This window comes from Ochlerotatus camptorhynchus, unplaced genomic scaffold, assembly GCF_037179485.1.
Source record: "Ochlerotatus camptorhynchus isolate MF236.1 unplaced genomic scaffold, CSIRO-AGI_Acam_v1.1 ptg000064l, whole genome shotgun sequence".
NCBI lineage: Eukaryota > Metazoa > Arthropoda > Insecta > Diptera > Culicidae > Ochlerotatus > Ochlerotatus camptorhynchus.
The window spans coordinates 1,643,696-1,652,839 of record NW_027040554.1 but is presented as its reverse complement, the minus strand read 5'-3'; the positions used below and the strand labels follow the sequence as shown (position 1 = coordinate 1,652,839).

General features: G+C 37.7%; 1 pseudogene; it reads right to left on the bottom strand.

Moving 5' to 3' along the window:
• Positions 1 to 7,565: 7,565 nt before the first annotated feature.
• On the bottom strand, positions 7,566 to 8,605 carry LOC135696993 (uncharacterized; annotated as a pseudogene).
• Between the last annotated feature and the right edge of the window lie 539 nt (positions 8,606 to 9,144).

Here is a 9,144-nt window from a genome sequence, read left to right as displayed (position 1 = left end):
CCATATGAAAAAAAGCAGACATTGATAAAATGGCAGTCGAAGTGCAATTCCCATGTAAATATTTGTAAAATCATAGTAAATTTATTGATATTTTTTTTTCAAGTTAAAAGTTTGCATGTTTTGTTATACCAGCGAAAAATATGACAACTCAAAAAACAGACCTTTAACATGAAATTGAACGGTTGCATTTCTGAGACTGATATGCTATTGATCGGACAAACTGACTTGATGTTGTTTTCACATTTTTCCTGGGGCCTTATTACGGGTGTCACTACACGGTGATAAGGAAGTGATACTCATAATAAGAGCCGTGATTGCCGTACAAATCAAATGGTAATCACCGTGAAGTGACATCCGTAATAATTAATTAATTTAGCTTTATTTAGGAGGCTTTCAGCCTTAGGCTGGTTCGCCTCCGACCACATCCGTAATAAGCACCCTGATCAAAGTCCATGGTTTTATCACATAATATGAAAGTAGATACCAATTGATAGCGGGTAGCTTTGTTATCTCAAAATTGAAGAAAATCCATATGGGACTGAAATGCGATTATAGGCAGTTCAGTTTTTGATTAATGTACTAATGGCTAAATCCAAATAGATTGCTTAATTTTTGTACTGCTGAAATCCCTTTATTTACCATGATTTGTATGTGATTAGTGTCAGTCATAAACTAGATATCTACAGATTATTGGTTGAAGAACAGCCGAGTAATAGCGGTGGGTGGATGGCATAAATAGAGGGACTACTGCATTGCGTTCTGTTTGTAAATTTTATGAATTTGGATAGCAATTTTTCAAGTTTTTTTTTATTGATTTGTTATACCAGACTTGGGCTGCCCTTAGCTCAGTCGTTACAGGCGCAGCTAAAGTCTGGTTCACTTAGAATCTATACACAGCAGAAGCAGAAGTTTCTCGGGATTGGTTTGACGTATGAAAAATGTAATTAAATCTAAATGGAGGCATTTTATTGTACTTTCATAAAATTGATTGAAAACTAACTCTGTGCAGCGCCCTGAGTAGTCTTTCCAGTTTTCTTTAACTTCCGCTTGATAATTGCGGAATACTTCTCGATTGAGCGGAATTGCGGGCGATATCCATGTCGATGAATTTGAGTAATGCTATCGACTGGTGGACTGTTTGTAAATAAATTTTATCGGCTTTCAGTCTTTTAGCGATTAAAACGATGTCTATCCCTTGAAAAAGATGGAATATACCATTGAAACGTTTGGAGTAGAGAAAAAACATCGTTTTACTCGCTAAAAGACTGAAAGCCGATAAAATTTATTTATATGTCGATGCAATCCACCTTATTGTCACGGTACCACTGTAGCACCTTCCGGCTGTAGTGGCAGCTTGCAAATACTGGGCAGAACTTCTTTTTTTTTCTTGATTTGTTTTACGTCGATCTTCTTTTCCGTGCTGATCACCAATGCTACCGATGCCAGGGAGGCAGCTTCCACACCTGGACCCTACCTATCGAATCACCAACTCATGAACCGGGAACCAACGGCTTTACTTCCGTGATCAGAGATGTTATACCTCAGAACATCCCGACGGCGCCGACTGGGATTGAACTTAGGCCTGCTGGAGTGAGAGGCAATCACGCTTACCACTACACCACCGGCGCCGATGGCCAAAACTTCACTGGTCCTTTGTGAGCCTTAATGAAAGGTTGTATATATTTCTCCAGGCAGAGTGTCGGTCCCATTGAAAAAAATGAGAGATAACTTCTCCCATACACATTAGGTTATACTGCCAATTACAATCATTCTCTATACCCAGGGAAGTCACGACATTGACATACACATACACATTGCGTTGCAAAAATGAAGTGTGAAATGCTCGCTGCACATCTCTGATTTTAAGTGTAAAAATTAATTGGTGTTGATACAAATGATAAGATTTATCTACTCTTTGCATGTCTACAGTAAACCATGATCCTAATCTATCAATTGCTTTAAGGAATACTAAATTTAAACAACTGAGTGAAAAATTATTAACAAATGAGCAGTTGGTGTGTACAACTGTGCATGCCAAGCCTGCTGGAAAGCGCACCCTGCCGCCTCCAGCATGGTCTTGCTTTATACATGAAGTCTGATCCACTAAGAATCCGGGCACTTTATTTATTCTATAGCAGCACACCCACGTCAAAAACCCGAAATATGGCGAAAAAGTTGAAAATTTTCGAGTGCATGCAGGATTTCAGACAAAATTTTCATCTGGCCATAGCAAAGGGTGCTTCACCTTCGTTCTGGCAAGGAATTTTCAGCGGCGGACTCAAACCCAAGCTTTTCATCGCCAACAAAACGATGGACTCGAAGCTGTATAAGCAAGAGTCGTGACTTCCCTGGGTATAGAGAATGATTGTAATTGGCAGTATAACCTAATGTGTATGGGAGAAGTTATCTCTCATTTTTTTCAATGGGACAGAAAGAGACTAATTCTGCCAAATAAATCAGACAGTGCCAGTGGAGGAAGCTACGAGAGCAGGACGTTCAAGTGAAATGGCATCATCTGGTTGGACTTAATTCCTTTTGAATGTTTCAAATTATCGGTAGATCACAACAAGTTTTAACGATAATTTTTTTATTGATTCAATTTCAGTGGAGATTCATAATCGTCACTTTGGTCAAAAACGAGTGGAGCGTTTTTTTAACTCTTTATTTGTTCCAAATTCAAAATAAATTACATTTCATTTTACCCTAGGTGCTCCAGTTACTACAGTAACTTACCAGCCTTAATTGTCATGATATATAGCTAAGTGTTTTTACATTGTTCCTGTCTTGTCAATTCAGTATTTTAAACAGGTTTTTTAAACCTGCATGTCAGTATAACAATTGATATCTTAAAACTAAAAACTAAAACTAAATCTTATCTAAGTATAAAGGGAATTAATCGTTGCAATTGAGGATTGCAACGATTTTTGCCTGATATTATAAATTATTTTGTTGGACATTTGTTCTAAAGTCTCAACATTCGAGATTCTATGTACTTCGGTAGTACTGTACCAGGGAGGCAACTTCAAAATCATTTTCAGAACTTTGTTCTGAATCCTTTGAGGTGCTTTTTTCCTGGTAGTGCAACAACAAGACCATATTGGCACAGCGTAAAGCATGGCCGGTCTAAAAACTTGTTTAAATATTAAAAGTTTATTCGTCAGGCAAAGTTTGGATTTCCTGTTTATAAGAGGATACAAACATTTTATATATTTGTTACATTTGGCTTGAATGCCCTCAATGAGATCTTTAAAAGTTAATTTTCGGTCAAGTATTAATCCAAGATATTTCACTTGGTTTGACCAGGAAATTGGAACTCCGTTCATAGTGACTATGTGACTACTACTAGGTTTCAAAAAGGAAGCTCTAGGCTGTGGAAATATTAAAAGTTGAGTTTTGGAAGCGTTGGGAGAAATCTTCCATTTTTGTAAATAAGAAGAGAAAATATCTAAACTTTTCTGCAGTCTGCTGCAAATAACACGAAGACTTCTTCCTTTAGCGGAAATGCCTGTGTCATCAGCGAACAAAGATATGTGGCAATCCTGAGGCAAATCAGGGAGGTCCGAAGTGAAAATGTTATACAATATAGGCTCAAGAATGCTACCCTGAGGAACTCCTGCTCTAACAGGTAGTCGATTAGATTTAAAATTTTGAAAATTTACCTGTAGAGTTCTGAAAGGAGCGTTGAGCAAAGATCGAAAAACCTGTGAAAATGATCTGCGAATTGATTCAAAAGCTCTAGACTAAACATGCTCGGACTAAGACTAAGGTTGTCAAAAGTAACGCTAAGTATTTCAGTAAGCCGTTCACGCTCCCGGAAAACGTTCTGAACTTGCTTTCGTCTACTTCTGAAAATGCGGAAAGTATGGCCCCGCCCCGGAAGGTTGTTCCATTCGAAGAATGTTGTGAAACAGAAAAGTTCGGAATAGTTTCCCGAGCAAAGTCGGATATCAAAATAGTATCAAAATGATATCTTATATTGATTTTGATATCATGATTATAACATATTTTGACATGCTATTTTTTTTAATTTAGTTTTAATATATAAAAATTTGATATTTTATAAAAAGAGAATCCACATTTATCACTGAAATCTACATTTATTTTTATTTTTTCTTCTTACAAGTCAATCAGGATGCTTTCAGTTTTTTTTTATGAAACTCACAAAGACAATTATGATTTTTTCAGTGTTGCTCAACAAAATTTATTGATATTAATCTACCTGCGAATTGAATTTACAAATCGATATAAAATTGATTCCGTCCTGTTCGTCTGTAATACTTATACTAATACATTGTCGAATATTGTAAATTCAATTTCGTAGGCTTAGTTGATTTCTTAGCTCATATTTAGTCAGGTTGTCATAAATCTTATTCACTATCAGTTCTCTCCCAACAAATTAAATATCGTCATACATGGGTCCCATAAAATTTTCTTTGCACTCAAAGCTTTCATAAGATTTCCTCTTGAATCCTCCTCAGAAATCCTTTGCAATTCTCTGCTGAATTTCTTATCAACTTTCCTGATGGTTTTTTAACTCTCGCTCTATTTTTCATTATCCTCATAATTTAATTTCTGGCTCTTCCACAATATATGTTGAAATTATCTTTAGAATACCTTTTATTTATATTCATTGATTTTTTTCCATCGCCAGGGAGGCAGCTTCCACACCTGGACCCTACCTATCGACCCATCAACTCATAAAACGGGGACCAACGACTTTACTTCCTTTCCGAAGGAAGGCGTGATCAAAGAATTTATGCCTCAGAAAATACCGGTGGATTGAACCCAGGCCTTTTGACGTGAGAGGCAATCACGCTTACCACTACACCACCGGCACCACTACCCCCCCCTTTAATTCTGCTTATAATTCTTTTTTCTCACCTGAATTCTTTTGAAATCCTTCTTAAAAATCTACCGCTATTCTCTCTTTGAGATGAACATGCTAACTAGCTGAAAATCTAAATAATAAAGAATTAAATAAAAAAATCTTGCTATTTTCCTCATGATTTCCATTCAATTCTCTTCAGAATCACCTAGGAGCTCGATTCAGGATGTGCTTTCTTCTGCTCACAAATTCCTTGGAATTTATCTCAGAATTGCTCAGGACTTTATATTAAAATTATTTTTGAATGTTTGTCAGAGCTGCTTCAGAATTTTCCCAATTTGGTTTTTTTTTGAAAAATCCAAATCAGATTTTTTGATTAATTGACATTTTATAATTTTCCCAGAACTCTATAAAAAATTTAAAGTTTAGAACCCTAAAAATATCAAGTCCCAACCAGGGTTCTCAATGACGTTAACGTCTTCAACGAAAATTCTCTTTTAAGACAATAACGGTGACGTTAACTTTTAACAACCCTGATACCAACCTTAAATTCTGTTTAGGCGAAATCTGGGATATTGATTTTTTTTCAAAATATCTCATTTAAAGGTCTTTTTTCTCCGATTTGTTTTCCGTACTGAGTACCAATGCAACCGACGCCAGGAAGGCAGCTTCCACATCTGGACCCTACCCTTCAATCCATAAACTCATGGACCGGGGACCAACGGCTTTACTTCTCAGCGTGATGAGAGATTTTATACCTCAGAAAATCAAAGCGGTGCCGACTGGGATTGAAGCCAGGCCCTTTGAAGTGAGAGGCAGTCACGCTTATCACTACACCACCGGCACCGCTGAGTTCTTTTTCAATCCTTCTTCTTCTTATTCTGCGCATTTCAAGCTTATTGCATATCGCATATTAGCTTATTGCGTGCTCTCAACTTACTGTTCTAGATGCACTTCCACAGTTATTAATTGAGAGCTTTCCATGCCTGTACCATTTTTGCATTGGTATAATTGTGTGGAAAGTCCAATCATACTTCTATGCCCAGGGAAGTCGAGAAATTTTCCAACCCGAAAAATTCCTAGACCGGACCGGGGTTTTTTTTTTCTTTTTTTCTTTATTAAAGAGATTTTTAGCCATAGGCTAGTTCATATCTAAGGACCGGGAATTGAACCCAGCCACCTCCAGCATGGTCTTGCTTTGTAGCTGCGCTTTTACTGACTGAGCTAAGGGAGGCCCCCTCCTAGATTGATGAAAACATTTCCATTTCAGTTGAAAATGTATTGTCGATTTCATTGCTCCTTAGACTTTCTGTCTTTTATTCAGAAACGTCAAAAGTATTTGCACACATATGGTTGTCAAAATAAATACTGTCATCTTAAAATTGTCAACAGATAGAAAAAAAAACATCTAAATAAATATAACAAAGCGGATTTTAACATTTCATATTCCTGTTTTTCAATCATTTTATTATTGATGATTTATAATTTTAGTTCATTCGGTATTGAATCACCGCAACTGCCCGTGGCCGTTCTCATATCGAGTAGGTATTTAATCTGGCAATGAATTTTACTAAATTCAGAACATGAATACAATTCATTACAGAATGGCTGATATAATTAATACTGCAAAACGTCGAAGAGCATCGGATAATACTATGTATCATGCCTTGTATGGGTATTACTTTCTTGGATTGAACAGAGCTCAACTATCTTTTATTTACGGCAAGCACAAGACAACGATCTCGAACTGGATTCAAACTTACGAACGATGCGGAACTTTGGACAGGATACAGCATGATACTATTGCGCGGAAATTCAATTATGAACAACGCCTGTGGCTAGTGGATCTATACAGACAAAGTCCATTGCTATACCTGGATGAAACCAGAACTGCTTTTGAAGAGCATTTCAAAATTAGTATTTCTGCCTCATCCATTTGTCGGATTCTCCATTGTGAAGGCTTTACCTGGAAAAGGCTTGAGCGGCGAGCTAACCAAATAAGACAGGATGACATTTATAGATTTTGCTTCGAACTGAACAATTTAAACTGGGGCTATCCAAATTTATTGTTTTTAGACGAAGTATCTTTCCATAACCGGGGTATGCTGCGTACCCATGGATATGCTATAAAGGGTAAAAAGTTGATATGTAAAGGAGAATTCATTCGTAAGGCTAGAGTTTCTTGTCTTTGCATGATAGGTCAGGATGGCATGCTAGAATGCTCATACACAGAAGGGACGTTCACCAGAATGATCTTCTTCCAACATTGCAAACAGTTCTCTCTTAGAAGCAAACATATTGAAACATACCCCGGTTATCACTCCATATGGATTCTTGATGGTGCCCGTATCCACTGCAATGACAAAATCTGTATTTCTGATCTTTCTACCAGCATATACACCTTTCTACAACCCGATTGAGATTGTGTTTGGACTTGCTAAGAAAAGAATGCAACAACACTACAAAGAGAATAATACTCAAGATCTGAAAATGTTGGTAGCTGAGGTTATGAAATAGTTTTCCAAATTCAGTATGACTAAACTATTTAGAAAATGCGGATACGTTCATGGAGGAAAGCTTGATCCAACTATAACAGCTCCAGAAGAACTGATTGACATTACCTTGAAAGGAGATTGATAAAGTTTGTTTTATTTAACTGTTTATTTGTAAAAGTTGTTACATTGAATGCTTGTTTAGCAGAAGAAAAAAACGATGAAATAAATGGCCGAATATAAATTGGTTAAGCATGATCAACATCGTCAGCTTCGGTGATTTCCATGCTCAATGTTCGGCCCTGCTGATCTTCTAGAACATTAGCAGAAGACTCCATAGCACTGATGAGGGTTTCGCCCAGCTTGTCTCTTATCTCCAAAGCCTCCAGACGGTGTTTCACAATCTTCATCGTTTCGGCAACATTTTCAAAACTCGATTCCAGAACATCAAAAGCCTGACGAAGTGATGTTATCTTCTTATTGCATTGATACGAGGTCTTTCTTTTACCCGGAACAAATGAGATAAATTCTGGGGAGGATGGTCCATCATTGTTTGCCTTAGGTGAGCGGGAGCGTTCAAAATACTGTTGGCCCAGAACGACCAAGCCATTCCATGTCCGTCCAAATGTTCACCGTGAGTGCCTCTGAGATCATCAGCTAGTTCAAACACAGCTTTAGTCATTGCTGCTCCGGATCTGTCCTTTTCAGCTGGATCAATCAACACATCCAAACTGCGCGACTACTTATGGAGAGCGAATACATATACAAAAACAAAGAAATTTCTTTGTCTCTCCAGCTTTGTAAAAGACTACTCTTTTCATCGCTCACTTTATCCAGAGTATAGTTCCGCCGGCCAGATTGGAATAGCACAAACTTCTGGAATTCTCTCTCGATGGCTGACTCGTTGGAGCTCCATGATGGACTAGATGTTCCATCAGCGTTTGAAACGAAAATTACCTCACGAGCTAATTACTCCTCCGACAAATTCCAAACTTTGTGAATGAACTCGCTGTTGCTTCCTGCGGACAGCTCCCAGCGATCAACAGAGGTTCCTGATGACTGTCCTTTGAATTTTCGTTTGTACACTAACAGTGAACAGAAAATATAAGTCATCACGGCTGTTTGCTGCATTGCTCGGATCGGTGACGTTCAACGGATTTACGGGTAGCTGAGCCCCTACATTTTCCATCTCGTCCTCCAGTTCCTCCAAATCATAATCAACAAACGAGCCTCCAACCGCTTCACTAGCGGGTTCGTTATCGCCTCCGTTTGAATCCTCGCTGATCATTGTCGTTGCTACAATCTTATTTGAATTATCATTATAAATTGATTTCATTTCTACTGTAAAGCACTCACCAAACAAAAGTTCCTCGAAAACAACTTCCAGAATAAGCAGTAAACCAGCAGTGTGACTTCGAAAACAAAAATAAACATCTATCAGTTCAAGAGGGAAATCCAACTACAGTAGGCATCAACTAGTTGGAACCATTTTTGTGATAACTTTTCGCAACTATTTCGAACTGTTGTTTATATCACTTTTTTATGAAAAATGTCGCAGTAAATTAATGTACACACTTTGCGTGTATTTATATTGGTCAAAAAGCAAAGAAAATGATATCGATATATATTAACAAACTATTGATTAAAGGTTTGAAGTATTCGGAGGAAACTGTAAAGATGAGGAGACCTAGGGGTAGGTCACTCCGCACACCAATCTTCGGTCATCTTTTTTGTCAGTGTGCCGATTGTGCCGGTCGTAGAGCAAACTGCGATTGTTTGTAAAATACCCATCTCGGCAGCCAGGTATTTCTGACACCTTGAATATTT